The following is a 7,287-nucleotide window of genomic DNA, read 5'->3' as shown; positions in this document are numbered from 1 at the left end:
GGAAGAAGAAGAAGAAGAAGGAGGAGGAGGAGGAGGAGGAGGAGGAGGAGGACAGAAGGACTACGATGACGACTGGGTCTGAGTGTGTCCATTTAAAACTCCAAAGCCGGTGACATTGTTAATCAAGCCTCCACAGACTCATAAGCCATTTGGGTTTCCTTTTGTTCTTCTGTGAATCTTGACCACTGCTGTCTATGTATTTAGTTATGTAACTGTAGTAGCATATAGAACAAAATAATATAATAATAATAATGGAATTGTTAGCCTGTATCTAGGAAAGCAACTTTATCAATCAGAGCTCAGCAGTTAATCTGGCCTTCAACATATGTGTTGGTTAGCTTTGTCAACTTGATGAAACCTAGAATCACCTAGAGTTTGAGTGAGAGATTATTTACATTGGATTGGTCTGTGTGCACGTCTGTGGAGGATTGCCCTAAGTAAACTGCTGGTAGAAGACATGGCCTACTGTAGGTGATACCATTCTCTAGGCAGGGTCTCCTGAACCATGTTAAGAGTAGACAAACTGAGCTGTACACAAATGAGCACACACATTCATTCTCTCCCCGCTCTTGACTATGGATGTGTTGTGACATCTTAAGTTCCCATCTTGACTTCCCTGTAGTGAGGGACTGTAACCTGGAATTGTGAGCCAAATTAAACACTTTCTCCCCTAAACTGCTTCTTGACAGGATATTTTTTTTTAACAACAACAGGAATGAAAGTTGGGTAGCTTTTCAAAGTCTGGGGATGAGGCAAAGATGGTTATCATTTCCCTTTCTCTCTAGCTCTTTCCACAGAATGTTCCACACATGGTTAATATGATTGTATTGCTTTGCCACATACATTCTATCATGTTCTTTCAACTTCCTAAATGGCTTTAAATTTGTACATGCTAAGCTCACTGTTTGTGCCTCATCTGTTGCTGAGTTGGTCTTTTAAGATTCTGATCTTGTGGAGAAACGACTGCTGTATTCAGCACAAAGCAGAACTCCAGGCATGAGCTACTTCCAAGATATGCCCCCTAGTTGGCATTTTTACCTTTACTTATCGTCTGCCACCTTTGCATTCCTTTCTTTCATTTCAACCCACAATTTTAAGAGTATTTTTTGATTTAATTCAGCGACTTGTTGAGGACTATGTAGTTAAGTTTGCTACCAATAATAGAAGTTCTTCCTACATTAGCTTACCCCCACCTCTGCCAAATTGTGTTATATATAAATAGCTTTTAAATTTTCTTAGATTTTGTTTTTTGAAAATGGGAAAGTAAAATAAAGTAGATTAAATAAGAAATGAGTAAAGACCACTTATTACAAATAATGTTAGGGAAAGACTAAAGAACATAGTACAGTTGTTTATACAATAAAAGCTATGTCTTTAAGATTTATTTAGAAAGCTGGGTGTAGGAGCACACATCTGTAACCCCAACAATTGGATGGTTGGAGACAGAAGATCACAAATTTAAGGGTATTTATTCTCAGCAACATGGCAAGTTCAAGGCTAGCCTGAGCTGTTCCATCTCTGAAATAAAAACAACAACCAGTATGTGAGTGCATAATGTATAATTTTGCAGTTATTATTATTTTCATTAGTTACTATTTAATTTACTGAAACATCTGCCATGGGTTGAGAATCTCTCTGTGATCTCCGAGTCTCACATTTTTTGCTACCCTACCTACAGCCGTGGTTAACTAGGAGGAACTGAAACATAGACGTTTGACCAGGCTTGAGAACAAGCGTGGGTGGATGAGCACGCTGTAGCAAGAACACACAGAGTCTGCTCTAGAGAGATATGGGTGCTTTGTCCCTTCTGGTGTCACTTTCCAGTCTCACGTGGCTGAAGAGAACCAGGCCTTGTCATTCATGTCACTTTGTCCTGTATTGTCCTGCAGCTTTTCACTGCTTGTTTTGCTCCTGGTTCGCCTCCGTAGCTGCTGCTGCTGCTGAATATAAGCTATTTCAGAAATAAGTCAACATTCTAGGTCACACCCAAGCTCAGCATTGAGGGATCACAGATTTGCCACATAGAGCAGGAAAACAGAAGATACAGCAATTTGTTTCTTTTGCCCTTTTTTATGGACTGAATTTTATAAAAACTCCTGGGCAGATCTTAGGAAAAAAGAAGTATGGAAATGCCTGTACATAAAACCTAAGTTATAGTGCCCTGACACACAGTGACCTGACACACCATGTCAGCGACACCTACGTCTGCGGCCCATCATGCTCTGGTTCTGTTCAGAAATTATTTTTGACATTACTAGGAGTTATCATCCCTAAAAACATCATTTCTCATCATTCTGATGGAACATGTAATTTTTGACATTACTAGGAGTTATCATCCCTAAAAAGCAATCATTTTGCAACATTCTGATGGAACGTGTAAGGTGTCATCTCTAGTTCGTGGTGACCTCAACTTCCTGAAGCCCAAATTATCTTTGAAAGTTTGCAAATTGCTTTTAAAGAAGCCATCCGTCTTATCTATATGGTGTTGTGTTAAGATTCATTATTCAGTTTTATTTCGGACTCGACTGAGAGAATTTTCACAGCTTGACATAAATCTTCTGACAGTAAAGAGTGATCATGGGGAGATTTTTTGAATTTCATTTTTTCTCCCTTTGTAGTTAAATGTTTCAATCCTACATTCTCATTTTGAGCATCCACCCAAAGAACATTCTACCATACCACAAGGACACTGGATCAACAACATTCACAGCAGCTTTATTCATAATAGCTAGAAACTGGAAATTCTAGATGCCACTCAATTGATAAATGAATAAAGAAAATGTGGCACATTTACATTATGGAATATTATACAGCTGTTTAAAAAACATCCTGGTATTTACAGTCAAATGGATAGAACTAGAAAAAAAAACCATCCTGAGTGAGGTGACCCATATCCAGAAGGGCAAACAGAGTATGTTCACTTGTGAATGGGTATCCACAGACCCAGAGTGGCTAAGTAACAAGGAAGGCTCAAGGCTGGACATATGAGTCTCCCTGGGAAGTGGAAATGGAATAGATATTGTGGGTGAACTGGGAGCAGCAGAGATGGCAACAGGAGGGATCAGGTTGAGGAGAGGTTTAGAGGAAGTGAATACTGGGAGAGACGATTGGAATTGAAGGGCATTTCAGGGGTGAAGTCGAAAGCTAATGCAATGGAAACTCCCAGGAATCTATGAGGATGACCCTAGCTAAGACTCCTAGTAATGGAAGATATAGAGCCTGAACTGACCATCTCCTATAACCAGGCAAGATTTACAGTGGAGAGATTTGGGACACCAACCTAGCCACAAAACCTTCCACCTACAATTTGTCCAGCCTACAAGATGTGCTGTGGTAAAGGTGGAGCAGAAATAGTGGGAGTTGCCAACCAATGGCTGGCCCAGCTTGAGACCAATGTCATGAGAGGGAGCCCACCCCTGACACTGCCAGGAAGGTCAAGAAACAGAGGCTGGATAGCCCAGTGATCTAGGATAGAACCAAGCATGACATTTCAAAAAAAAAGTCAAGGAAATGATTCTTAATCATATTCTGCTATACTTGTAGACACAAGTTGTGATGGTTTGTGTATGTTTGGCCCATGGAGTGGTATTATTAGGAGGTGTGGCCTTATTGGAGGTGTATCACTGTGGGTATGGGCTTTAAGACCCTCGTCCTAACTGCCTGGAAGTCAGTCTTCTCCTAGCAGCTTTTAGATGAAGATGTAGAACTCCCAGCTCCTCCTGGACCATGCCTGCCTGGATGCTACCATGTTCCTGCCTTGAGGATAATGGACTGAACTTCTGAACCTGTATGCCAGCCCCAATTAAATGTCCTTATAAGAGTTGCCTTGGTCATGGTGTTTGTTCACAGCAGTAAAACCTTAACTAAGACAGGAGCCTAGCGTAGTTGTCATCAGAGAGCAACTGATGTGAGCAGATGCAGAGATGCACAGCCAAACCTTAGGTGGAGCTCAAGGAATTCTGCAGAAGAAGGAGAGAAAGAATTTGAGTCAGAGATGTGGTCAAGACACCACAACCCACAGTATCAACTAATCTAGGCTCATAGGGACTCATAGAGACTGAGCCAACCATCAGGGAGCTTGCATGGGTCTGACCTAGGCCCTCTGCATGTATGTTGTGGCTGTGTAGCTTGGTCTTCTTATGGGACTCTTAACAGTGGAAGTAGGGGGCTTTCTTTGTGTCTCCGACTCTTTTGTCTTTTAGGGAGCCCTCTTCCCATTATTGGGATGCCTTCTCTAGCCCTAATATGAAGGGAGGTGCTTAATGTTATTGCAACTAGCTATGTTAAGCTTGGTTGATATGTCTGGAAGGCCTGCCCTTTTCTGAAGGGAGATGGAGGAGGTGGTCACTAGGAGAGGAGAGGTAGAGGAAACATCAGGATATAACATATGAGAGAAGAATAAGAAAAAAGGAAAATGAGAGCTAAGAACACACAAAGAGAACTTCATCTGAAATAAAGAAAATACCTTTGTCATCCCACAAATATTCAAATAAATGTTTTTTTTTTGTTTCCCTTCACCAGGACTTAAAGAATAAAAAGCAAAGTGGTGGGGTTTTATCTTTCTCAAGGTTGAAGAAAATGAAAAAAAAATACAAGGCTTAAAGTTTGTGTGGTCAAGTGTGCTGGCTTATGCTTGGGTGCTGGCCCTTGGGAAAGAGAAGGAGGCCACTGTGATTTTAGTTTGGCCAGAAACACCTAACAAGATCCAGGGTTAGAACAAAACAGGGGCTGGAGAGATGGCTCATGGTGAAGGGCACTTGACAGGCAGACAGACAGACAGGTCAGTTCCCAGCACCCATGTTGGGTGGCTCAAAACTCCTCTTCCAGAGGATCTAATATATTCTTCTAGCTGCCACAGGCACCTGCACGCAAAGTGTTTTGCATTTTTATATTCATTTTTATCGTATGTGCATGAATGCTTGTCTGCATATATCTGCACACTTACATGCCCAGTTTCTGAAAAGGCTGGATGGGGACAAATCCCTGCAACTGACGGTCATGAGCGACCATGTGGGTTCTGAAAACTGAGCACAGGTCCTTTGCAAGAGCAGCAAGTGTTCTTAACTGCTGAGCCAACACTCCAACTCCCACACCATTGTTACAAATTAAAAATGCAGAAGTCCCACGATGTTAGTTTTAAGACTGGATTCTCCAGAAATGAGTCATGAGAACATGATGACATCCATATATGGACATTTGTTGTCATACTATTCACAGTTATATCAAACAGAGAGGAGAAAACAGCAGACTGGCATGTGTTTATAATACTTAGGACTGTCTGTAGGGCCAATTATCGTAACAGTTAGCAGTCGAAACAGAAGGCATTGCTATCCCAGTGCTTGAAAAATGTTACAACATTTATTATGTATGCATTAATGTGTGTGTGTGTGTGTGTGTGTGTGTGTGTGCGCACACGCGTGAGTGTGTGTAAGGGCATGTGTGTGTCATGGCCAGCCTGTGGAGGTCAGAGGACAACTTTCAGGAGAAGTTGCACTTCTTCCATTATGTGGATCTGAGATTGCACTCAGGACATTGGGAGCGAAGGTGAGCGCTTTAGCCACTGCGGTATCTCAACAGTCCTATCCTACAGCTTGTAAGTCAGGACTCTGGGAGTGTGTTAAGGAGGTGGTCCTGGCTTAGGATGTTAAGGCATCATCTGGCACAGTGCTTATCTTGACAAAGGGACAGATAGAGGTCTGAAGTGTGAGGAAGGCAAGCAAGACTGATGTCTGCAGTCGAAGCTTCAAGGAAGACGGGCATGAGTCTGGGCAAAGAGTTAGCTGCCTCATCTCAGTAGCCCTCGACGTTTGCCAGGGACAAGAAACAGGCATGAGATGGATGCTAAGGACTTGATGAACAATGAGAGCACCGAGGCTCAGAAGAAGACACCATCAACAAAAGCGGAAGAAATGGCCAGGGCACCTTTTTCAGCTCTGACTGTGTTTATCTGCATAGACAGCCATGACAGGAAAAGAAAATGGCTGTTCCTCTCTTGTTCATAACAATCGTAACACAGGCAGTTGGAGGCCAGTAAGGGTCTCAGTGTCAGAGCGTAAGTCTCTTAGCTCGCTGTGTGGACTTGGATTGATATTTGCAGGGGATGGCTGTGATGGACTAGACTGACTCAATCTTATGATTAGAAGCCATCTTATTGCAAGGTGTGAAGGGGGACAACATTTGAAATGTAAACAAATGATTAATAAATACAAAGTAAAAAAAAGCACTCATTCCTGTGTTCTGTAAAACTTAAATTTGGCCATGTCTTGACCCATTTTCTAAAATTTGACATGTTCCAACCCCATACCCCAACCTCCATATTGATAAGATGTTCCGCCAAATATTCTGAAGTGTTCAGCCCAGTTAGTATATAACCCAAATTCCTCTGGAAATTCCCTGACACTTGGAAAATCTCCTAGCCTTGAAATCTGTGGGCTATTATAAACCCCACCTTCTCCTATGTTTGATGCTGTTTCCTCAAACCACAATTTAGGGAGCTAGTCCTTTTTGACAGAAAATAAAGCTTGCATAATTTGACCCTAGAGTTTGGGTAATGGTCTTTATTCTCGTTCAGTGGGATCTACAGCTGCTGCAGCCTGTGACATCAAACTGGTATTTCAGGGAGTGAGCAGTGGAAGGAAACAAAGAAAGACATCACGTTTTCCTCAGAAGTCTGTTGATCTCTTCCTGTCTGAAAGAGGTCATCGGGCTACAAAGACCAGAAAATGGATCATTTGTGTGGACAACAATATATTAATCTAAAATTCAGTGTTTTATCACGTCAGAGAGGAAAAGAAATATAATAGAATAAACTTGAGGTTTCCCTGAGACAGTACTGGAGGGAGAAACAGCAAGGCTAGGGTGAGGTTGAAGGCAAAACTGTTATTGTCTGAAGGCAGGAAGAAAGGGCTGGAGGAGTGGCTTATCTGGTACAGTGCTTGCTTAGCTTGTGTGAGCCCTGAGTTCCAACCAAATGTATGTGGCTGTGCATCTCTGTAATCTTAGCCCTGGGTGGGAGAGGCAGGAGGATTAAAGGTTCAAAGTCATTGTTGGCTACATAGGAAATTGGGGCCAGCCTGGGCTACCTGAGTCCTGAGAGAAAGGAAATGAGAGAGTCACATACACTCATATATACTAAATGCTAACACTGGATGGAATTAGTTGGGTCACAGATCAGTAATAAACATGAAGCAGCCTGTTGGTCCCCAGATGTGGGTGCATCCTTTTTATTTGCAATAACTGAAATATACTCAGCCCTGTCGATGTTTTCAGCTCCTGTGCAGTGCTCCT

The sequence above is a fragment of the Grammomys surdaster genome, unplaced genomic scaffold, assembly GCF_004785775.1.
Source record: "Grammomys surdaster isolate TR1022 unplaced genomic scaffold, NIH_TR_1.0 138, whole genome shotgun sequence".
In the NCBI taxonomy this organism is placed as follows: Eukaryota; Metazoa; Chordata; class Mammalia; order Rodentia; family Muridae; genus Grammomys; species Grammomys surdaster.
Note: the sequence above shows the minus strand (reverse complement) of the source record.